Source organism: Bos indicus x Bos taurus, chromosome 12, assembly GCF_003369695.1.
Source record: "Bos indicus x Bos taurus breed Angus x Brahman F1 hybrid chromosome 12, Bos_hybrid_MaternalHap_v2.0, whole genome shotgun sequence".
Classification (NCBI taxonomy): domain Eukaryota; kingdom Metazoa; phylum Chordata; class Mammalia; order Artiodactyla; family Bovidae; genus Bos; species Bos indicus x Bos taurus.
This window is the reverse complement of record NC_040087.1, coordinates 68,461,681-68,487,792: the sequence shown is the minus strand read 5'-3', so window position 1 is coordinate 68,487,792 and position 26,112 is coordinate 68,461,681. Positions and strand designations below refer to the sequence as shown.

The 26,112-nt window shown below is 43.0% G+C and overlaps 1 protein-coding gene across 2 annotated transcripts in view; it reads right to left on the bottom strand.

Annotated features, from left to right (window-relative positions):
• Positions 1-26,112, bottom strand: part of GPC6 (glypican 6) — a 1,232,535-nt gene that overhangs the window by 65,010 nt on the left and 1,141,413 nt on the right. The gene's annotated exons all lie outside the window — the stretch shown is intronic.

Sequence of the window (26,112 nt, the reverse complement as noted above, 5' to 3'; positions counted from 1 at the left end):
CTGGGTTAACGGTTCAGGCCCAGGGTCTCATTTCAAAACGGATATTATGTTCTCACTCCCTCTTAAACTAAGGGCAATGACAAGACAGAAGGTTAGCCACTTAAATATTAGGGTCAAAACATTTTCAAAACATCAGCTGTCTCCCACCATGACTCAATTCTAAAATCAGCCTCAAGTGTGTGATATGGAAATCAGTTCCTGGCTGGACACGACATTTACATGGGCTTACTGCAAGTTTCTAAAAGGGTGATATTTCTTCTGGCTGCTCTGTGATTCCACTTCTTCGTCTGTAATATCTAGGCTTGTTAGGACTTCCCTGGCGGTCCAGTGGTTAAGAATTCACCTTCCAATGCAGGGGGCGAGGGTTTGATTGTTGGTCAGGGAACTAAGTTCCCGCATGCTGTGAGGAAACTAAGCCGGTGCACTGCAATTACCGAGGCCATGTGCTCTGGAGCCATGGTGGCAATTAGAGAGAAACTGACGCGGAAACCAAGAGCCAGCATGCCCAACGAAGACCCAGCACAGCCAAAATGAAATAATAAATACATATTAAAAAAAATCCAGGCTTATTAAGGGGATTAAATAAATGGATACAGGTACACGTTATTTCTTAATAGAAAAGGTCATCTCCCTCATTTCCCTTACCACTTCGTTAGAGTACAGTTAGGGTTCAAGGATATCATCATGAGGCACTTGGAGACTAGGGAACATGGATGCCCAGAAAACTACAAGACCAAGAGTAGCTAAAAACAGGATCTGGTAGATCTAAGAACGTCTCTTCTGGTGTGGGGTGTGGATTCAAGGACATCATCTGAAATAGAGGGGAGCGGGCAGGTGGAAGAGCACGCAGTCTGTGCTGCTCAAAGATGGTGTGAGCAAGCAGTGTTGGTGAGCTCTGCTCCTGGAGCAGTGGGTTCTCTGTCCTCATTTGCATTTTGTGCTGCTTGTTGTTCAGTCGCCAAGTCATGTTCGACTCTTTGCAACCCCATGGACGGCAGCACGCCAGGCTCTGTCCTTCACTATCTCCCGGAGTTTGCTCTAATTCATGTCCACTGAGTCAGTAATGCTATCTGACCATCTCATTCTCTGTCACCCTCTTCTGCTTATAGATTCCCCCAAACCCTCCAGTGTCAGCTACACCCAGATGCTGGTGATCTCTAGGTGAGGTCTTCCCCCGAGGAGACTGCGATTGTCTTCTAAATCCCCGACCCCAAAGGGAGAGCTGACTACCTAAGAATGATTTCTATTTTTTAAAATGATCATCAATAATGAAGAACTTAGATTATAATATTATACAGCGTGAGAAGAAATCCGTTGCAAGGAAGAAGCAATAGGCAAACAAATACAAGGACAGAGCAGCCATAATTGTGGCAGAAGCATTAAAGGCACAGGAATCACCTTTGCTCCTACTTAATTGCGTGCCATCGCAGGTCACAGAATGCATCAGATGCTTTGGGGGCAACAGAGGATGCAGCAGATGTGCAGGGAGTAAGGGCAAAGACAATGGGAGCAGCTATTCACAGAGGGCTCCTCCTGCCCTGCGCCCAGTCGTGAGGGTTTTCTGGGTCTTAGCCCATTTACTCCTCATCAGGTATTAATACCGTGGATTAAACACTATCTTTGTTGCGAGCCCAGCAGGTTCAAGTCCTCATTCTGCCCCAACCAGGTGTGATTTTAGACGGAATGCTTAACCTCTCCTCCTCAGGCATTATTAACTGCCTCTCATAGATGAGACACTGAAGACTCTGAGACATTAAGGTCATTTCCTGTATGAGTCAGTGCTGTCACAGGAACCCAGATCAAAGTCTTTTCTCCTTCTTGCCGTGCAACTGGAGAGTTCTGTCACATTTCTCCTCCTAAGAAATGGGGAGGAAATGTGTCAGTTCAGAGGCTCAGGGGACAGTGGGTGGGTGGCCTCAAATTTGTCTCTGAACAGGGTGGAAATCCTTTTTTCCTTATGGTACCATCTTTCTGGTGGTAGATATTAAACTTCCTCTCGTAAACCTGTGGAAGACCCTTCATAAGGCTTTCACTGATTCCTTATTTATCCCAGATACCAGATAAACAGATTCAAATGAAGCTCCCAGAAGTTTTAGCATTTGCCATCCCAACGTATTCACAAGCCAGATTTCTTTATCTGTTCTCAGGTGGTTGAGATTTTAGAACACAATAATAATGTTGGTTGTAAGCATGTTTTACAAATATATTTTTTTCCTCTTATAAACTCAAATTCACTGCTTTGGATTCTTTTACTTTCCCTAAAACATGTTAACATGAACTCCTCTGGTTTTTCTGATTTTGTTGTTGTTGTTGCAGAGAAAGGAGATCTTCCACGACCTCTCCTTCAAGGAAGGTCACTGTATAAAACACCAACCCTTCATTCAGATTTCTGAAAAGTTTTCCCATCCTGGGAAGAGCAACAAATCAAAAAAACTGGCATCAGTGTGCAGATATTTTACAGCCCAATCCAGCGAGACTCTGCAATTTTCATACTGCGAAGTAATATATGACCTAGACAAGACCCAGACATAGGCTCATGAGAAAGACTATGGGGCTTTTAAATTACGGCCGTGATCGCAGAAAAGAAATATGAGTAATCGCTGCCATCCACCAACTCAGGATGGTCTTTGGGGGCAATCAGTGTTTGAGAGAATCAAGGAACATCTGGAAATCAGCATATTTTGAGCTTGTTCACACCCTGCTTGGTTCATATTTCAACAGATCTATGTCCTAGGAGTCGTGCTGCTCTGAGCAAAGCAGCTTGGATGTATTCTCTGGGATCAGGGCATTTCAGCAAGGTTAGAAGGGGGACACAGGAGGTAATCTCCCCTCCCTAGACTCCAGCCACACCTGCGGCTCTGACGCTTCATGGCTCATATTTTAACTGACTTCAATTTTCCCCAGCGTTTCACAACAAAATCATTTTCAGAGCATTTGACTAATAGAAGTGAACAGGTAATCTTTGTTAAGAAAACAACACTTCTCCGTAGCACTGCCTGGCCTTCTGTCCAAGTAAAGAATGACAGACAGACCTCTTTCTGACCCTCCTCGCCTCACCTTTTATGCTGTCAATGAACCAAAAAAGAAGGAAGAAAAAAATCACAGTGTTTAAGAGCACAGGATCTTGAAATAAGATATGACAAGGGAGCTTTAACAGATGGTGCTGATTTTGGTGTGGAAATTTTCCCTAAAGTTCAGATAATAACTTTAGAATCTATATAAGATGGTTGATTCCCCAGGGGCCTTTATTTTAGAAACATTCAGTTCAAATCCAAATATGTCTAAAACAGCAGACATGCTGAGAAGTATCTTGATTTTGGTCTCCTGTGAGCTTAAGAATCACCACACCAAATAAGATTCTGCTTCTTCCAGGGCATTATATTCTGAAAGACGTTCTAGGGGTGATTTTATGTCACATATATATCCCCTTAGAAGTCAAACCTACAGGACTGTATCTTTTCCTCCAAAACATCCAGTTTGTCTTAGGAACGAGTTATGTATGTTCTTCACGAAGATATCTAGACATTTTCGAATACGTTTGTGATTGTAGCTGGTGCTACTTCTTGACAGGTAACATACGTCAAGATCACTAAACAGTGTGACTTGGAGACTCCTGGAAAAATGTCTCCAGGAGGACTCATTGTCCACTTGGTCTACATCACACGAGGCTCTGTGGACCTTGAGCCCACCCCATCTGCCTTAATTCTAAATGCTTTCCCTGCTTTCCTGGGATTGTGTGTTCTTAGTCTCCTGGGTGACTCAGGCTAGCCCTGCTTGCCTCTCTTCATGGATTTGCTTCAGTTCAGAAATCAGGATCACACATTGGAAGGATGAGACAATTTTCTATATTATGCTTAGCATTAGCACTCTGGGCTACAGTAGCCTCCTGGACCAAGAACCATGGACTGAGCCCGTGAACAAGAATTGCACATCCTTCTACCTCAGTCCAAGTGGTCAATGGTGATCTTAGACTTAATAGTGGTGGTGACTAAAGATGGTGCTTGACAGTTTCATAACTGCCTTCACATACATTTAATCATTTGACCACTGTAGGCACCGATATAGGTATCAATATAGATGGCACATCATTCTTTTTAAAGATGGAGACCATAAGGCTCAGAGAAGTATAGTAAAGGGCATAAAGGGGGCTTGAACCTGGATTTTTAATGCCAGATCTAGTGCTGGGTCCAGAAGATTACATCTAAATTACCCATGAAGTGAGGTCTATGGGGCTGAATACTTATTCTCTAGGCCTTGGATGTGTGGTTCTCAAACTTGACTGTGCTGTGGAACCACATGGAAGGCTTGTTAACACAGATCCCAGGTCTCACTCCCTCAGTTTTGCATCTATTAGGGCTTTCCAGGTGGCACAGTGGTAAAGTATCCACCCGCCAATGCAGGAGATGCAGGAGAATGGGTTTGATTCCTGGGTTGGGAAGATCCCCTAGTGTAGGAAGTGGCAACTCACTCCAGTATTCCTGCCTGGGAAATCCCATGGACAGAGGAGCCTGGTGGGCTACAGTCCATGGGTTCACAAAGAGTCGGACATGACCGAATGCCTGAGCACATACACACAGGTCTGGAGCTGGGCTTGAGAATTTGATTCCTGATAAGTTCCCAGGACATACTGATGTCTCTATCTCTCTCAGGGACTGTACTTTGAGAGCCACTGTTTTAGAATCAAGGACAGTGGCTCCCCATCTTGTTTTCCCACTAGGATTTCATGAGAAGCTTTAAAAATATATGTTAATGCCTGGACCCTACTCCAGAAGGATTCAGTTATTGTAGGGAAGGACTGGGGGTGTTTTTTTTTTTATTGCTCCCCAGGTGACTGTAATGTAGAATCACATCCCAACGAAGGTTGGAGGCAGTTATTCCAAGGCAGAGGCCAGCAAACTGGGAGCTCCAGTTGGCTGCTGCTTTTGCAAATAAATTTGATTGGCACACAGCCAGGCCCATTTGTTTCCATGTGATCTACGGCTGATTCCTCCGTAAGGACAGAGCTGAGCAGTCGTGACAGAGACCACTGGCCAGCGGAGGAGCTTATGCTGCTGCTGCTAAATTGCTCAGTCGTGTCTGACTCTGTGAGACCCCATGGACAGCAGCCCACCAGGCTCCTCCGTCCACAGGATTCTCCAGGCAAGAACACTGGAGTGGGTTGCCACCACCTTCTCCGGCCAGCAGAGCAGAACAACCTTATTCTCTTTTAAGTGGTAAAAGCAAAGTCAAGGAAACTAGAGAAGATACCCACTACTTTTTTGCTTTCAACAAATCTTTCCCAGTCTTGATCAAGGCACTGTGGGGAGTGCTGGGAAAAAAGCGAGCAGCTCTGAGATCTCTAAGGGACCTGACTCAAAGTTGAGATTCCATCCTTTAAAAATGACTCTTCTCTTGACTTCTCTGCTTCCTGTATACTCACCCTCCTTTGCTATCACCCAGGCACTTCTCTTCCTCCCTCTCTGTGGTTACACAGGTTTACTAATCCCACATTAGGACCCTGCTTCTCTCCTGATCTTCATTTCCTGGTCTGCACGTGGGGTGTGTGTTGCAGTGAAAAAAGAATGGTGTTTATTGGAGTCAGAGGATTTGAATGGGAAGTCTACCTCCCCAAGGTACGCTTATGTCTCTTCACTGGGTTCCTGCAGAGATGAAGGAAGGTGCACTGTAATCTGCTAAACACCTCCCACACGTCATTTTTTGTTTTTAACCACAATGGTAAAGAATCTGCCTGCACTGCAGGAGACCTGAGTTCGATTCCTGGGTTGGAAGATCCCCTGGATAAGGCAATGGCAACCCACTCCAGAATTCTTGCCTTGGAAATCCCATGGACAGACTTGCCTGGGAAATCCCATGGACAGACAAGTATGGTGGGCTACAGTCCATGGCATCGCAAAAAGTCAGACAGGACTGAGCAGCTAAGACACACTTCTCAGGAGGATACAAGATAGGAATGGAGGCCACTTCACTGACTTCCCTCTGGTGCTTCCTAGGAAGGGACAGGAACTGTCCAGACTCTAAAATGGGGTTTATTCTAGTTTGACAAGAGGGGAGAACCCCCAAATATCTCAGGCTGCAGTTTTTAGGGGTGATTCCAAAGCACAGGATGAGAGCTCAGAGCCTGTACACTCAAATATTGACAATAAGATGCAACTAGCATTGGCCTCAAGTGAGATTGATGGCTATGCCAGTATCTAATGCAAAATCTGGAAAAAGGCAAAGGAAAAAAAAAAAACACACAAAAAAACAGATAAGAAACTATGATACTTAAAACTTCAAAGTTATAAGTAAAGTAGAAGAAATATGCTGTGCTGTGTGTGTGCCCAGTCGTGTCCCACTCTTTGTGACTCCATGAACTGTAGCCCAGCAGGCTCCTCTGTCCATGGAATTTTTCAGGAAAGAATACTGGAGTGGGTTGCCATTTCCTTCTCCAGGGGATCTTCCTGACCAAGGGATCGAACCAGAATCACTTACATTTCCTGTATTAACAGGCTGATTCTTTATCACTGCACCCCCTGGGAAGCCAAAAATAGAGCCCAAATTTAAGCAAGACTTGGGTATTTTACAGCTAACTTCAATGGCACATGAGACTTCCTGGCTCAGTGCTATATTGAGAGGGTAATGCATACAGATATTAATTCATAAAGCATATGAAGAGCTTGGAATCCTTTTCCATCCCTGATGCACAGGCCAATTTCACCCCTAAATCCCTCATCTATTGCCCCTGGGAAAATCTTGTCATGTACCGAATCCTCCCAATGATTTCCAGAAACTTCATGTAAACACACAGAGAAAAGAGACTGTTAACCTCTCTCAGAACTCACATGTCGTGGTTAGAGAGAAAAGTATCTTTCTTGTAAACAGAGATCTTCACATCTGTTACATCTCTTGCAATCTCCTGACATCAAATTCACTCACAGCCAAACTCATTAGCTGCTCAGTTCAGTCAGAACCACCAAACCAATTCTACCTATATATCCATATATAAATGCCAGCGTATTGAAGAAAGCGTTGGGAAAAAGAATCCACTTCTTAGAATGACTGAACCAAAGGGCATCACCATTTCTATCAAGGCATCATCCATCTTTCAAGCGCACATTTGAAGTTCTGCTCTGCAGAATGAGCCCCTTTGGGGGATTCCCACGCCAGGGATCAACAGCTGAGCCAGCCCTGTGCTGGAGGGAATCCACTGGCAAGAAAACCTGTATACAGGGAGATTATGCAAAGACTTCACATCTTCCAGTTTGATTAAAAACTTGCAAAATGAAACAGCAAGAATATAATTGAAACAATCTGTTCCACCCAAGACTGCTAGTATCTTTCTCTTGCTCTTTTTCTTTTTTTCCCCTCACTTAGAACTCTCACTTTTTATCACTGTTGCAAATCTAAAAACACCATTTGGATGGAATTAGGCGATAGCTAATTGCTACACTTCAGCTCAATCTAGCTGCCCCCAGGAGCCTTCTTAGGGCCCCTAACGACTAATTTCTTGGCCTCCCCACTGCCTACTGGAAGAAATAGAAGCCCAACTAGGATGAGAGAGGGGACCCAAAAGAAATAGGGGAGAAAAAATTACATTTAGAGATATGAGTAATCATCAAGGGAGCATCCCGTTTCAGGAGGCCAAGTTTGGGGAGGTTTTTCTGGCCTATCTCTCTTCATCTCTCTCTTCCAATTCCTGTCCCACTAAGCATCACTGCAGGATGGTTAGCAACATCTGGTTCTCAGACTGAGAGCAGAGGTCAAATCTTATGTGATGCTTGATTTCGCCATAGCATGCTGAAGAGGAAAAAAAGATAGAAAATAGGACATGCTTTTATTTTAGACATACTTTGATAGCGACCCCCAAGTGGCTTAATGTCTGTCTATATCCCAAGTGCTTAAAACTTGCCCTGAAGAAGGAATTTCTTTCTTGAAATAGACTGATGGCACATTCAATTACCTATCACTTTTCCCAGGTAAGCATCCTTGCTTTCCAGCTAGATGGGGAATTTTGCATTTCTGTGTTTAACTCAGGGTTTTCTTGCCAGGCTCTTTCCCCATATTATTTTGAAATGCAATTACTTATAAAGGAGATATTTTAGGTAGAAGTTCAAGTGATCTTCCACCAATTCGACAGACAAATGCTGCTCTCTGTAGACAAAGATGACCTCTTTGCTCCTGTTTGTTCCCAGCATGTGGATGGGTCTGTAACAGGCCCTCCAGCTGGCCCTGCCACAACCACACAGCTGCTCAATGCCTGCTTGGGATTAGAGGCATAGATGGGGCCATGAAACCCAACAAGTCAATGAGCCCAGATGGCCAGTGCACACCCAGCCTTGGCCTCACTCAGTAGTTGCTCTAACTCAGAAACAGGCAAACTTTTTCTGTGAAAGGCTAGTATCAGCTTTCAGGACATGGAGAGCATTATTTCTGGCTTTGCAGACCATGTGCTATCTCTCAGGACTACTCTGTGTTACTGCTGCAGTGCAAAAGCAGCATAGATGATACCTAACTGATATTTAACTGAATGAGCGGGGCTATGCTCCAATAAAACTTTATTTAAACAAATAGTTGACATGGCCTGTGGGCCATAGTTTGCTGATCCCTTGTAAACAAACATGTCTGACCAGCGTGAGCTCCACTTGTCCAGCCTGGTTCCTTTATTTTACTAATCACCATCCTTTACTAAAAACCTTTCTGCATTGTTCCTCAAGTCCGTCTGCCAACTTGAGTTGATTTATAGCCCCCAAGTCAAACTAAAATGTGATAGAAAAAGGAGGCAAATTTTATTTTGTGAGGAGGAAGTCTAGTTTCTCAGATCAAAGGGACATATTAAACTCATAAGACCATTTTAGATGGTCATTTAAATGTTAACCATCAGCCTCTTAAGAGGTCTTAAGAAAACCACAGAAAGGAACATCCCTGCCCCCCCACAGCTCCCCCCCCCAACCCCCACCACCACACACACAACAAACCCACCAGGTCACACAGCTCTGTGAAGCAGGCTTAAGAGCCTATATCTGCTCTATTTTTTTTTTCTCCTCTATTTTTTTGAGGTTACATGGGGAAAGGCATGCACCATGTCATGAATATTATTATCCCCTGTTAACAGACAAGGGATTACAGCTGTACTTCTCTGACTGTGATGGACCCAGGGGTCACCTGGGGTCTTGAAATGCAGATTCTGAGGCAGTAGGTCCTAGAGGCAGGGCTGAGGATCTTCATTTCTTACAGGCATTCAGGGGATACTGATGTTGCTGACCTAAGATCCTCAGTTGAAGAACAAGGACCTAGAGAAGTGGTTGGCATCCCTGGCTACACCTTGAAAAACCCTGGAGAGAGTTCCACGTATGGAGACCTGGACCAGCCCCAGAACAGACGCATCAGCTCCTCTGCAGACAGAGCCCAGACTGCAGTATTTATTCAAGTCTCCCAGTTTTGACGCAGAGTCAAACCTGAGAGTTGCTGGACTAGAGGCTCAGCGGAATGAATTGACTTGCCCAAGGTCACATGGTGGGTTTCCCAAGTGGCGCCACTGGTAAAGAATCTGCCTGGCAATGCAGGAGACATAAGAGACACGGGTTCAATCCCTGGGTCAGAAAGATCCCCTGAAGGAGGGCATAGAAACCCACTCCAGTTTTCTTGCCCGGAGAATCCCATGGACAGAGGAACCTGGTGGGTTACAGTCCATGGGGTCACAGAGAGTCGGACACGACTGAAGCGACTTAACACAAGGTTACATCGTAGGTGGCCAGGTGTGGGTTTTCAGTGAGGTAAAAATTTCACCTGCCTGATAATATTTGAAAATGATCTTCAGATTGTTACGAGGTTGGAAAACACAGGCAGAGGATGTATAGTTTCCAGGATAACAGCAAAGATGAAGGAGGAGGAGAAGAGGAGAGATGAGACTGAACTTATTCGAACACAATGGTATCAACACGGTTCAAGGGAACACAGATAAATAGGTGTCACAGCACAAGCCTTGGTCCTGGTGTGAAATTCCCTCTCACGGATCCTTCTTTCTTCATGAAAGCAGCACGGCAAAGGAGCCTCTCAGAAGGCACATTTCACGTCAGAAACGTGCAGCATCTTCAGAACCTTTGATGAATCACCACATGATTAAATCTTAGAGGCTGAGTAATTACATTTGACTTCCTTTCTGTCTCTTGGGAGGTTCAAAAAGCCATATTTATGGGAATGGGCAAAATTTCTAACCCAGGTGATTTCTGTCCTGAATAGGATCAAGGTAAGAGAAGAAGGAGCTGGGAAAAAACAAAAAACAAAACAGCTTTGGAGAAGTCATGGGACAACCCAAAAGTTTCTGGGTCTCCTAAATGCCTCCAATCCACCTTGTGAGTGGAATGCTATTTTCATCTGGAAAAAGCCATGGATTTCAACAATATTTACACAACTGTTCAACCACAGTTGTTCAAGATTGGATCTATTTTCTCACCCTCTGCAGATCCTATGGTGAAGACCTTGGCTGTGTAATTTGGGACATCGCCCCTCAAAGAGGAAGTGAAAGGTCAGGGGGAGGAATCAAACATCTCCCAGAGCAAGCAGAGGGCAGCTGCGGAGGGTAATACAAGGTGCAGGCTCACTCCTGGAGCCTCATCCTTTTAGGCAGAGGATGTGAGAGGCCAGGGCCTGGGAGTCCTGGGAACACCGTGAGCTCATGTGAAAATTTATAACAGCGAATGTGCAGGGAGAACTCAGCATTTTGTCATATGTTTTCAGAGGCTTAAACTCAATCGTGACTTTCCCCATGCCTCTATTCTTTGGGGACATTCTTATGGACATTTAATTTAGTTTCTTTACTCTGTCCCCTCCTGGACTCCCTCTTGGACCACAAAGAAATAGGAGCCAAGCTCTAAAGGACTTTGGCTGGATGTTCTGAAAAAAGAAAGAAAGGAAACAAAACCAAAAACAATCCTCTGAGGGCTCTGTTTTTTTCAGCCCTACAGAGTTCTTTCTCAGAAGCTCCAGAGCATGATCTAGAATCCACTGGTGGATGCTCAGTGGGACCCTACGTTCCACACTGACACAGAAACTCAAGGTCACAGTGCTCTAGGGGACCGTCCTGACCATCCTGCATTTTACAGGTGCGGGGAACTGGGCTGTGCAGGGTCACACAGTGAGGCAAAGCAGAGGAGGGACCATAACCAGGGCTCCCGATTTCCAGGTCCGCAGCCCTCTCTGTCCCAGACCATCCCCCTTCGCTGGGCTGGTCTTCAGGAATCTATCTTCTGATGGGGGCGATCAGGTCCCACATCTTCAGAAATGCCGGTCTAGCGGGCAGAGAGAACCTTTGAGATACTAGTGACAGATCTTTCTCGGCGGACTTTGTAGTTTATCTCCAGGAAGCGTGAAAGATAACCCTCTGTTCTTCTCTCTCCCAACAAAATCAGGGAGGGGGTGTACAGTACGCGCAGATGGAGAAGTCAATTTTAAAGTCCCCAGGGGCATAGTGTGGGGACTATAACTACTTCTCACAGTTAGGAAGCCTCTCAGCTCAACTCTGCCCTACAAAGAGGAAGCACTGGAGCTATTGAAGGAAAGGAAGACATACGTGAAATGATTTGCATTTGCACTTTGACTCAATCCCATAAGAAGCAGTCGGTGATCACTCACGGCTTACTTGGTATCACACATTCTGTTAATCAAGTGAAAAAAAACAAATACCCCACACTCTCTCCCCTCCCCAAGAAAATGACCCAATCGCTTTTGAATCTGTATTTTCAGTCCACGTGGTCACCCTGTGTTAGGGCACCAGTGAGAATCTTGAAAAAGGGTCTAGGTCACAGGGCAGCATCAGTTTAGCGAGGAGACCTTTCTCCCCAGAGCTTGGCATTTTCAGAATGTTGTGTTTTTGTTTTGGCTCTGACTGCAGTAAATTAACCGTGATATGAAAACACCTTTTTTTTTGCCCCTTGTGTTGTGGCCTAGAATTCCAGGCTAGAACCGCAGCAGGGAGGGAGCAGTGGGGGGAAGTGTGAATGCAGGGGACAGAGTAGGAGAGAAGGAGAGGAGAGTGTATCCCTGCGAAGAAGAGATGAAAGGGGCCCCCAGCGCCGGGAAGAGTAGAACATCTGAGATACTCGGCAATTAATCATCTCCGTGAGATCCCAACAGTCCCCAGCCCCATCGGCCCAGCGATTTTGCTGACACAGAAGGAAAAGGCACCTCCACAAACACAGCTAGTAAAACAGTCTTACAGCTACATAAACAGCCGGCTCCAGCAGAAGGCAGTGGGCCCTACTTTTTAAAATTATGCTTGAAATCCTGCATGTGGAAGGAGAAACCACAAGCCTTCCTGTCCACGCCAGGGCATACGTGAGCCTGGAGATACGCTGAGAACCTTTGCTGTCTCGTTCTGATGTGGATAGAAGCTGAATCGCAAATGTGATTTCGATGAGAAAGTCCCTGGGAAAGTTACTGCCCATGAAATAGGAGTTGGAGCCGAAGGTAGCCCCTCCTTTTCCCACACATTTCTAGCTGGTCTCAGAGGAGGGGAGAAACTCCTCTGATTTCATTGTCTTGACTCACAGGAGCCTAGTTCTGGCCCTTTGGAGAGCATCACAGGGTCTCTTGTTTATTTTTATCCACCTGCTCTGTTCTTCTCTCCCCACCCTTTGAACAGAAAGAGGAAAGCTGGAAGGACTTACATCTGTGTTTTCACTAGAAAATGGCAGCTTTTAAGATAGCATGCCTCCTGCCAGCTGATTTAAGATCAGCTTAGATGACAAGGATAGTCAGAGTAGTTTCGTCAATTATGACAACTGTAGCACTGATCACTTCATGTCGGCTAAATGGCTATTGTCAAGGAGACCAGAGGTAAGAAGGGTAAGGGTGCGGTGAAAAGAGAGCCCTTGTGAGCTGTTGGTGGGAATGTAAATTGGTGCAGTCCCTATGGAAAATGGTATGGAGGTTCCTCAAAAAACTAAAAACTGAACTACCATATGATCCAGCAATTTCACTTCTGGGTATATATCCAAAGAAAATGAAAATGGGATATCAAAAAGATATCTGCACTTCCTTGCTTATTACAGCATTATTCACAATAACCAAGATATGTAAACAACCTAAGTATCAATGGATGAATGGATAAAGAAGATACAATATATATGTATAAGATATGATATACATTGGGTTAGCCAAAGAATTTCATTCGGGTTTTTCTGTAACATCTTATGAAAAGCCCAAATGAAATTTTTTGGAAAGGAAACCCGATGTTTCCAAACAAACACCTGATTAGAGTATTTTTCAGCCATTATTTGCCGCAATGTAGATGGATATTGAGGCATTTGAGGTCATTATGCTTAGTGAGATCAGTCAGACAGAGAAAGCATCATCATATTGTATGATATTCTTGCCTGGGAAATCCCAAGGACAGAGGAGCCTGGCAGGTCACAGTCCATGGGGTCGCAAAGAGCTGGACATGACTTAGCAACCGAGTACACACACATACAGTGTGGGATATATATATATATATATATATATATATATATATATATGGACTTAAATGTAGAATTGAAAGCACTCAAATTTGTAGAAATAGAGGGTAGAATGGTGGTTAGCAGGACCTGGGGAAATTGGGAAGATGTTGGTCAAAGGGTACAACTGGAAGTAAAAAACAAGATAAAGACATATGCGTACCAGCTAGAGAAGGATGCTGAGAGTGAGGGAGACTGCGTATATGTGAAGTACAGAGTATAAGGAAATTTGTATACTTTCTGCTTATTTTGCTGTGAAGTGAAAACTTGTCTGAAAAAGAGAAAAAAACTATCTTCCTTGTGGCAGTGGATTCAACAAATTCAATTTTATTTTTGTTTGTGATTATAATTTTGGGGGCTTTTCTACTCTATTGTATATATATATATATATATATATATATATATATATATACACACACACACACACGCACCATATTTCAATGCCAAAAATTCCTGATCTTAGTGGAATAAAACAGCAGTAAAAACAGGCTGACAACAACCAGGGTGACATTATTTTAAAAAGTGCATTTCTGGATATACTACTTGAACTGACATTGAGAAGCAAAGAAATAGCTTAGTGCTAAGCTGGTGTGATTTCTGCATCTGTTTCGTCATCTCCCTGGATTCTGGCAACCCTACTGGTAAAATGAGGGTATTGGACTAGATGGGCTTTAACGTCCTTCCAACTCAAAGGACCCTTGAACGCAGAGCAAACATTTCATATTAGTTTTCCCTGGCAGTGATGGTGAATCTGCACTTAGGCTCCAAGCTGTCTCACTCCACCCTCTTGTGACCCTCTTGAGAGGATGGTGGGAAAGTTCATGGTGAGGAAGGAGGCCTTAGCCAGCATTTTTAAAAAGATCAAGGCCTCAGGCTCTATTTGCATCTTGCTCTACTTACCTGAACAAACAGTCTTGTTTTTAGACTTGGCGTGAGCCAGCCCAAAGCCAAACACGGCTTTGGTGTTTCTGGATAGATCACAGTCCTGTTTGCGTCACGGTGACTCAAAAGGACTGAGAAATTGCTGACCACAATTCAAGAGAATGCAACGATTTGGACACAGAAGACAAAAGTCTGTAATAAGGATTTTAAACCCAAAGTCAGTAATCCTGGAGGGACTTCATACAACTCCCACAAGCATTTTAAATAACATGCTGAAAGCCTCTCATCATTTTAAATTAATAGAGCCATAGCTGTTACTCCTAATCATTAGTTCAACCAAAAATAATTTACCTGACAATGCTGTTATTATATAGGAAAAGCTTACAAAATGAATCCTAAATTCCCACGATTGAGAGCCGTTGAGAAAATACCAGCAATGGAGTGAAAAGTAAACTTGGGAGGGCAGTTGATTGAATGTTCTGGAAACTCTCACCACAGTCACCGTCCAGACCGTATGGCCCTCTGCCCCATCCTCCCACCAACATCCTTTGTCCATCTTGCTTGAGTGAGCCTCCAGGTTTCATCATGGAATTCTACAAAGTTGCTTGAGGCACCAGAAAAAGCTCTGTGTGTCAGGCAGGAAAATTCCTTCCCTTCTTTCCTTCTCTCCCTCCCTCCCTTCCTTCACCCCTTCTTCTTTATCACCCCCAAACATAGGATCTTACCAAAGTATCGTGGGCAACAAACAAGAGACAAAATAGCAATCAACCCACTAAAATGTCTGTTCACCTCTTGTTTGACCTTTGATGGCAGCAGAAACATCACAGATACCAAGAGGATTGTAGCGTTAGGCCCCTGGGAAACAGAAAACCAGCCCTGGTAGTCTCTTCAAGGAAAACATCAAATAACCATTTCCAGTTGTTTCAAGCATTACAAATGAGGTGCGATCGTGAAAACCCTTTATTTATCCATAAATGTGGAGCATTCTTCTTATTTATTGAACCGGGAGAGACTGACTGTTAAGGGGCTCCTGCTTCAGTCTGAAACCATGTTATATTTTGTAAGCCAGGTAGGTAGGGCACTTGGGTGGGTATAAATGGGGATAAAAATAAGAAACCTGGGATCCTGCTCTGGCACCTCGATCACTGGCAAACCTTCACAACTTGGTGCCTCCGTTTCTCCTTTTATTTTTAAAAGGAGCAAGGTCAGGATGGGGGAAGAAAAAACACAGCTGCAAGATCCTTGGTCTACTTCTTTTCATTCCCCATAGTCAAATCTCTCCAAGCGACAACCATTTTACACATAAATTACTGTCAATGACTTGTCCCTTGTTCACCTTCAAGTGAATAAAAAATAAAAAAAAAAAGGCTATTTCAGATGCTATTCACCTTCGCATCTGATTCAGCCACCTAATTTGGGTTTTTCACGTTCTCTGCCAGGATTTCTACCTTCCCTAGGCTGAATGTTTTTTTAAAAGCCCTTTGGTGGCAGTCTTGGGTGGTGACATACCCTGCTCTCAGAAATGAGTTGTCTGCGCCTGGGCGCATCCTTCCGCCCCCTACTCTGTCATTCTGCTTGGTTATTTTCATCTACTACTTAGTCGCCTGCTTCCCAAACTCTTTTATAGACTCGAATCTCTTATCAGCTTCACCAGTGTTCACCCTTGGAGTTTTCATGGTAGTCTTGCTACGCGTCTTAGAGAGACACTCCCTGAGCTTGCTTATTTGACTAGAATGCAGATGCCGGTGTTAGCATTTCCTCTGTGACGCTTCCTAACAGCTCCCAGCAAAACTTATCCTAGCTTTCATCTCCTCCAACACTGAGGCTCGAAGCGGAACCAGCCACTTTCTGCAAAGACCAAAGGCTGGGGCAAAGGGGTTTATCCACCGGCTTTGTGTTAAAGACCAAGTCTCAGTGAAAAATGGAAATCTTTGAAATTCTATATTTTTCTTATTTGATTAATGATAACAGTCACACCTAACCTATTGATATCACTATTATTACCAATAATACTATTGATAACTAATCTTAGTGCAGACGATGCCTGAGCCAGATTTATGCCCGTTAGCTTTCATTTTCACTTTCATGCATTGGAGAAGGAAATGGCAACCCACTCCAGTGTTCTTGCCTGGAGAATCCCAGGGATGGGGGAGCCTGGTGGGCTGCCGTCTATGGGGTCTCACAGAGTTGGACACGACTGAAGCGACTTAGCTGCAGCAGCAGGTATCATCAACATAACATAAGTACTGGGTTTTTTTTTGGTTTTTTGTTTTTTTTTCTATTCCATTTGACAGATCAGAAAATGGCACAACAAGGTCAGGTGATCGGCTCAGGCTCACACAGAAATGTGAGCTCTGCTTGGGTGCCTCCTGGCTTCTGCATCTGTGTTATACCACGTGGAAAGAAACACGGGTTGTGCCTAGTGGAGTGGGGAATGCCTCCCAGAGTGTTTGGGAGGGACAAAAGGAGTGAAGGAGTCCATGCATCACTAAACCGTGTGGGGCTGGCTTCAATCTCAGTCGGCAGTCCTCGTCTGCGTGACGTGGATGCAGGTTTCATGACACCGAACACTCCTTGCTCGCTCTGCCTGTGTCTGCCCCCAGTCGGCCTGAGGCGGTGAAAGAGCGAATGAAACCCTGTTACATCCCAGGCAGGCCTGTCGAGCAGGTGTCCATCAAGCACTTCGCAGGCATTAGCACTGGCCCACAAGGTGCAGAAATGTGGACCTGGGTAGAATTCAGAGCTTCTGTAGGAGAACCTCCCATCTAAAGAGCTGAATGCACCCTGGTTCTGCAATCCACAGCAGAACTGCCATGGGGTGGGCCAGTGCCGCTGCAAACTAAGTGAAAATAGAAACCCAGAAAAACAAAACATCAGCGCTAAGGTTGGCTTTTGCCCTACAAAACATCTTCCAGACCCAGAGGACCTGAAGCTTTGGTTTTAAGAGATTTGCAGGGAGTGGCAAGGGGCAGAATATTAAAGTGTAAGGCTTCTCTAAGGCCGTCAGCCTATATCACAAAAAGCTATTATTTCAAGGGGTTAAATCCTTAGTAGGAGAGAGAAATAGAAATATCCTTCACCGCAAGCCACAAAGACTTTCAATAAAATAGAATATAAGATATGTAAGGAAACGAAGCACCACGTGCAAAAGCCAGCTGAAATACCAGATGAGACAAGCAAACACTTCAGATATCTGAAGTATCAGATGCGAAGTGTAGAATTAGTATGTTCAAAGATAAAAAGGTAGGGTTTAAAAAAGTGAATAAAGAGTAAGAAACTACTGAACATCGGACTAAGCATATAAAAAGAACTAAATATTACAAATGAAACATACAATCATTAAAGTTGAAACTCAGTGGATGTTTTTAATGGGAGATTATTTACAACAGAAAGGAGAGATAATAACCTGAGAGGTGGCACAAAAAAAATTATGCTGAATGTAGAAAGACACAAAGACAGGTTAGGAGACATGGAGGACAGGGAGAACATCTGACTTGTCTAATCGGTTATAGAATAAGAGCAGAGAAAGAGGGAAGGAGGTTGAGACAATGTTGAAGAGATAAAGGCTTAGAGTTTTCTAGATAATGAAAGAGATCTTAGGAGATTTAGAAAGTCAAGCAAATCCTAAGTGGGGGGAAAATCTATATCTAGACATAATACAATAAAATTACAGAACAACAAAGAAGATCTTAAAAGCAGCTCGGAAAAAAAAAAAAAAAAAAGCAGCTCGAGAGACAATGCTGCTGCTGCTAAGTCACTTCAGTCGTGTCCGACTCTGTGCGACCCCACAGATGGCAGCCTACCAGGCTCCCCTGTCCCTGGGATTCTCCAGGCAAGAACACTGGAGTGGGTTGCCATTTCCTTCTCCAATGCATGAAAGTGAAAACTGAAAGTGAAGGCACTCAGTCATGTCTGACTCTTCACGACCCCATGGACTGCAACCTACAAGGCTCCTTCATCCATGGGAGTTTCCAGGCAAGAGTACTGGAGTGGGGTGCCATTGCCTTCTCCAGACTACTTACAGGAGAAGGACTGAGACTAGCTTCTCAACAGCAGTGATGGAAACCAGGAAACAGTGAAATACAAGCAACAGTGTACTCAGAGAAACGGAGGCTCCCATCAAGGATGACGTATGGAACATAAATGTCTCTCAGGAATGAGGGCAGACAAAGATGTTTTCAAATGAAACCCTCAGTAAAGTAAATCCTAAAGTATGTATTCCTGACCTAGGAAAGTGATTCCTGATGGACAGTTTGATGCAAGAAGGAGTGATAACCAAAGAAAGCTGTAGGGAGTGGTTCTATACAAAATTCCATCATCTAAAACCTTGTAAGATTAGAAACATTACAAGATAGAACTAAATAATCCAATAATAACAGCATATAATTTGAGAGGAAATGATCAAAACTGAGATGTTTTGAGGTCCTTGTGTTGTTCCAGAGAAGGGTAAAGATATTCAATGATTAATTAAATTCAGATTTTGTTACATCTAGACACATGCTAAAATTTTAAGAGCAACTATTAAAAGACTAAAATAAATAAAGTATTTAGATTTTAAACATCAGAAGAAAAAAGTGGAATGAGAAAAATATTCTCAATCAATCTATAAGAAAGAAGCACAAATAAGACTGGAGTGGAAGAGACAAATAGAAACCACAAAATGAGATGGAAAAAATAAACTCAACTATCTTAGATTTTCTAGTACATTTAAATGAACTAAATGTACCAATTAAAGTACAAATATTGTGGGTCTTGATTTAAATATAAATCCAGCCATGTGATGTTTACAAGAAGTATAACTAAAACACAAAGTTTCAGAAAGGTTGACAGTGAAGATGTGAAATGAGATATGTCAGTCAAATATTAGCAAAAGTCTGGTGTAACTATATTGAAGAAATAGATATTAAGGCAAACAACTACAACTAATACTACTAGAGACAAGGGATTCCTATATAATGATGACAAGGTCAAGGTACATAGAAGATAAAACTGTAACTATAAGCATAGACTCAAAATATAAGATAAAAATAGAACAACATGGAGAAACAGATCAATCCTCCTGCACAGTGAAGTAGCTCTCCTCGCAAGTGGTGGAACAAAACTACCCCCCCCCCAAAAAAAATCAGTCAAAATATATAAGATTTGAAGGCTATTCTGACAAGGGTCATCTTATCCCATCTTTTCCCTGCTACTCCTCCAGGAGGCAGGGAGCTATGACACTTTCCTGTGGTAGGCTAAGTTTAGGAAAGGACACGATGAGAGGGAATGAGGGAACACTGGGAATTGGTGGTCACATCTGGCTCACCACTGGGTGTCGCTGAATTTTATTAAGTGGTGATGAATCACCTTAAAATACTAGGAATAAAACTACCATATGACCCAGCAGTCCCACTCCTAGGCATATACTCTGAGGAAACCAAAACTGAAAAAGACACATGTACCCAAGTGTTCACTGCAGCGCTATTTACAATAGTTAGAACATGGAAGCAACCTAGATGTCCATTGGCAGATGAATGAGTAAAGAAGTTGTGGTACGTATATACAATGGAATATTACTCAGCCCTAAAAAGGAACGCATTTGAGTCCGTTCTAATGAAGTGGATGAATCTACAGCCTATTATACAGAGTGAAATAAGTCAGAAAGAGAAAAGCAAATATCATACATTAACACATACCTCCTGGAGAAGGCAATGGCACCCTACTCCAGTACTATTGCCTGGAAAATCCCATGGACAGAGGAGCCTGGTAGGCTACAGTCCATGGGGTTGCCAAGAGTCGGACACAACTGAGTGACTTCACTTTCTTTCTAACACATACCTATGGAATCTAGAAAGATGGTACTGATGAACATACTTGCAGGGCAGTAATGGAGATGCAGACAGAGAGGACAGACTTATGGACACAGGTGGTGGGAAGGAGAGGGTGGGACGGATGGAGAGAGTAGCATGGAAACATATACACTACCATATGTAAAATAGATACCCAACGGGAATTTGCTGTATGACTCAGGGAACCCAAACCAGGGCTCTGTAACAATCCAGAGGGGTGGGAAGGGGTGGGAGGTAGGAGGGAAGTTCAAGAGGGAGGGGACATATGTATACCTATGGCTGATTCATGTTGATGTATGGCAGAAGCCAACACAATATTGTAAAGCAATTATCCTTCAATTAAAAATAAATAAATATTTAAAAAACTAGTCATGAATCATAGAAGTTTATATAAAAGTATCATGCTTCAGCTACAATTTGATAAATTAACTATAGCAAATCTCTGGGTTTTTCACTTACACAAGGAGTATATTGTAATTAACAAAACAAACACACACATACATTCTGTCCTTGTCATATCAGAGTTATGCAAATTAATGTCTTCAAAGCATATCACAAAAAAGTGGGGGAGGGATAAATTAGGAGATTGGGATTGATGTATACACGTTGTTGTTTTTCAGGCCCTAAGTCGTGTCTGACTCCTTTGCAACCCCATGGACTATAGCCTGCCAGGCTCTTCTGTCCATGGAACTTTCCAGGCAAGAATACTGGAGTGGGTTGGCACTTCCTCTTCCAGAGGATCTTCCTGGATCAGTGGTCGAACCCGCATCTCCTACATTTGCAGGTGGACTCTTCACCCCTGAGCCACCTGGGAATACGCATTACAATATATAAAATAGATAACTAATAAGGAACTACAGTATAGTACAGGGAACTAGACTCAATGCTCTGTAGTGACCGACATGGGAAAAGAATCTAAAAGAGTAGTTATATACATGTATGTATAACTGATTCACTTTGCTATACAGTAGAAACTAACACAACATTCTAAATAAACTATATTCCAAAAAAAAGTAAATTAAAAAATCTTCCTAAGGACTCATTTAATTTCTAACTCTCCAAAGTCAGAGAGAAAGAGTTCTTTAAATGAAACTACTGTAAAGATATCGTACTTTATTTATTTTTCAAGAGAGGATAAAGGTTGACAAGACAAGATGGAGTTTCTTTCACTTGAGCCCTCACTATTAAAATCCTAATGAAATATTTCTTGTTCCTTGAAGACTGCTGTATAAAGAAGATTTGATTTTTCTGAGTAACTGGAGACATTTTCACGAGGACGTGTCTCACACTAAAGATAGCCCCTGGGTTTTTGGATTTTATGTGAGGAGATCAATTAAGGCAGCTCACTACCTTTCTGTTTTCTTCCCAGAGCTGGTCTAGCTGCTTTGTATTTATCCCTTTTCTCTAGCACTCAAGGAGGTGCAAAGACCAAGCAAAGGAAAAGCTCAGCTTTTTCAAGTGCCCAGATGAGTGGTCTTCATTGCAATGAATTCAGCCTGCTTTGGGGAGTTATCTTAGGTTCAAATCCCTTAGAATAAAACTTACAAAGTCATTGTTTTCCTGCTTCATTACCCATAAATAATTTATGAATTTATATTGTAATTTTTCTTCCAGCTAAATCAGAGCTTTACGATTTTGCAAATAATTCCACTCGGAAGCTAACGACACACACATTCCTGAGATTTTCATTTCAAGTTTACCATCGCTGTCAGCCTGAGCAATTTGCCTGATTATCCTGCGAAAAGTGTTCTCCTTCATGACTGCTGTTCAGAAATAAACAGCTATTGTTAAAGGAGACAAGGGCAGGTTCTGGAACTCGAATTCTTGGTGATCTTAAATGATGATGTATGAAAGGGAGAAAAAGGGAGAACAATTTGATTTGCTCCAACTAGGTTGACCCAGAAAGGAGAAGAGCAGAAAAATTGCTTCGCCTAAGCAAACATGACATCAAGTCAGACAAGAGCAGCACTCACAGTATCCAGTATCCAAGGCTCATTTAAAAAATATACAGTCTGGATCTGAAAGACGTTTAAATGCCGGCAATAAAAAAATCTTTGCTCATTCTGTTTTCCTATTGCATCTTTTCTCCTACTCATCGGCAACAGCTTCTTCATCCTCCTTTGAGACACTGACTTGGTTGGATACTGGGGTGGGACTCCCATTCAACTCAGTCTGGTTGAATGATGGTTGAATTTGAAGTTCAGGTAGGAGAAACAGCCATCCAATGCTAAAAATCAATCAGACTTAGAAAGGGAAGCTAGCTTTCCAGGGCAAGGTAGACACTCCCTTTGTAACAAGGACTTAGAATTCTCCTCCATTTCTAAAACTTATGCACTCCTGACCAGTACATAGTCTGATGTAGGTTAAAGCTGAGTCTGTCTGCCATCCCCCAAAGTGCTGTGAGCTCTTTGATTATGTTCTAGTCACTTATACTTGGCTCGTATTACAGTACAATAAACAGCTGTTGAATGAGTGAAGAGTTTTTCTCTTTTTTTCATGTAAGATCTGTCTCAGAGTTGAAAAGAGTAATGAATCGATTCTTATCAATTTAAAAATCTTGCCTTGGGATTTCCCTGGAGGTCCAGTGGTTAAGACTCCATGCTCTCAATGCAGAGTGTACCGGTTTGATCCCTGGTGGTGGAACTAAGATCCCATATACCTTGTGGTGTCGCCAAAAAAATAAAATAAATTTAAAAAAAATGATAGAAGCAGAAGAGATACTAGATCCTTTAACAGTTTTAAATCATGATCCTTGGAGAACCTGGGTTCTATGCAGCTGCCTCAAGGAGACTTAGAAAGGCTGGAAGGTGTTGAAAAGAGTGGTCAACCGGGCCATTTTAGCTCTAGTTTAAATTCAAAACAAAAACTTCATTTAAAAACAATCTTGCCTGGGTCATCTGTGTTTGAGGTTGACAATGTTTCTGTTTACAAATGTGTCCATTTTCAGTCTGTGTGCGACACAGAGGGACAAATGTTCCCGCCTTCTGGATAGCAGGCTTGGTCACGTGACCAGATAGAAACACTGTGCTGTGGCCCTTCCATGCAGAGCCCCCTTTCCATGCTCTCTCTTTCTCTGCCTCTGCAACAGGCGATGTGCTCAGTTGCTCAGGCACGTCCAACTCTTTGTGACCCCATGAACTGTAGCCCACCAGGTTCCTCTGTTCACGGGATTTTCCAGGCAAGGATACTGAAGTGGGCTGCCATTTCTTACTCCAGGAGGGTAACAGGCGAAGCTCCAGATAATGGTTGCTTTGTCACCCTGCGTCCTGGAGTGAGAGTGCCGACCATGTGTGGCTGACCTGCAGTCAAGTCAACTGTGGGCGTTTGGTACCAACAAGAAATAAACGTGTTTTTGTGAGTTATTCTGGGGGTTGTTTGTCGTTGCTTCAGGACCTGGCTTGGCCCATCCAGATCAATACAGTATTGGAAAAGCTTCTAAAGATATTACACAAACCCAACTTCCAAAAAATTATTTGCTAGCCAGCAATATAAGTGGTGCTGCTACAGCTGCTGGTTCATTCATTTATTGTCAGCCTGTCTTTTTTTTTTCCTAATAGCTTGGTCAGTCTTTTAGATGCAAGAAAATACCCATGAAGTCAGAGACTTTGACGATAATGACCATGAATGAACTTCAGTAATAAAATTATTGTGTATTGCAGATATGTTTCTACCTTTAGCATTTACGAAGAGAAGTTAATTTTCACTCAAACAGGTTTCTTTTCATCTGGTTTTCTCTACAATGTTTATGCCTGAGGTTTACTGCTGGCAGTAAAGAGTGTCCAAGTATGTTATGGGAATAGCCAAATTCCCAGTGCTTTAAAATGTATTCCATAGGCCCCAGAGTCAGTTAAAAGCTGATTGATTATACAGCAAATACATCAAAACTGGTATTTATGGAAAAAATCCCATTTCTTCAGCTCTATCTCTCATAAGCCTGAACATCACATCTGGGAGTCATGGTACAAATATCTCAGACAGCTATGAGAAAAATGACTGTAGCCTTTCCATAAGCTGCTCAATAATTTAATGAAAGAGCTATGTCCACTGATCTCGCTCATGAACACATATTTTACATGGTATGGTTTGGGCAGTTTAGCATGACTTCTCTGTTCAGGTTTTCATCATCAAGTCACTGAAAACACCTATGACATAGATGCTGCTGCTGCTGCTAAGTCACTTCAGTCGTGTCCGACTCTGTGCGACCCCATAGACGGCAGCCCACCAGGCTCCCCCGTCCCTGGGATTCTCCAGGCAAGAACACTGGAGTGGGTTGCCATTTCCTTCTCCAATGCATGAAAGTGAAAAGTGAAAGTGAAGTCACTGAGTCGTGTCCGACACTCAGCGACCCCATGGACTGCAGCCTACCTGGGTCCTTAATCCATGGGATTTTCCAGGCAAGAGTACTGGAGTGGGTTGCCATTGCCTTCTCCTATTACACAAATGAATAAAGCACAAGTAATGGAAATGAGTGTGCAGATATGAACTTTTTCATCCCATCAGTTCAGAACTGACATTTTTGTTTAATTTGTTTAAAATACAGGGCGAAGACTTCTGGCTTCAGAAAGGAAGACAAGCTATCAGATATGGCCTAGATCAAACATGTTACATTTGTTTAATATTTTCAATGTGCATATATGGTCAATGATGATTCATTTGTTCACACTCTTGTTGTTTAGTTGCCAAGCTGTGTCCAACCCTTTGCAACCCCATGGACTATAGCCTGCCAGGTTCCCCTGTCCATGGAATTTTCCAGGCAAGAATGCTGGAGTGGGTTGCCATTTCCTTCTCCATGGGATCTTCCTGACCCAGGAATCAAATCCATGTCTCCTCCTTGGCAGCTGGATTCTTTACCACTGAGCCACCTGGGAAGCCCTATTTGTTAACATGACTTCCACATATTCTTTATTGGTGTAGTCTATCTCAGATTACAAAATCAAATTCCTACTTCCTCTAGGCTAAGGTTTTATGACGCTCTGAATTAGATACATTTCCCTGGAGGAAACCTGGTGTGTCTAACTGGTTTGATAAACAATGTTATTTTGTAAATAGTCACTCCTGCCTTTTTGATGATGCTAGCACTAACAACATGTGATGATGGAGACTGTATATGCTAGTTAGTTTTACTAAGTGCTACCCCACAGAGGAGAACTCAGTAAATACATGATTGATTGATTGATATCCATAGAATGCATCATTTTGGGTTTAGCTGAAGTCAGGCATTCTGAAAGAAAACTTCATGTCTGAAGGGAAAAATAAGCATATCAACATACCATAAAATAGACATAAAATCTGTATAGCCATATTTGGGGTCTGAAAGTGTAACATTTCATTTTTATGACATAGAGGTCAGCAAAGCTCTTGCTTAAATGTTTCTGAGGACAAAGGAAGGTTTAAAAACAGAGCTGAAAGTGGTTTTGTTGGTAAAATTACCCTCCAAATGATTTCAGACCAGTTGTACCTAAAGCAAGCTGTACAAAAGTTTTCCCCCTTTAAAACGTGTGGCCTGTCTTCATTGCTGGAATCCTCATGAACCTCTGTATGTGTCTTGAAGCAGTGGAGCAGAATGGGCTTTGATATCTCTCAGGGACTAACGTAGCCAGCGGAGTGGACGTTTCTCCCCACGGCATACAGCCTGATGCAATTAAACACAGCCTTGCCTGAGCTGAAAGAAAGGTCTCTGATTCTCCTATTTTCTCTGTTCTTCCACATTCCTGAAAGAAGAGGTTCCCAAGGACGTAAAAACAGTCCACTGTCCATTGGGTGTGGGCTGAAAATTCCACAGAAGGGGCAGGCATTCCATCCAGGTTTCCAACAGTGCATATCATTGAATCAGATGTGTGCTTCCTCCAAGCCCATGGAAGATGCTGAATATCCCTGAGATAAGCCATCATTTTACGTGTGCATCTGATGACATTCTCCACTTGGGCTTC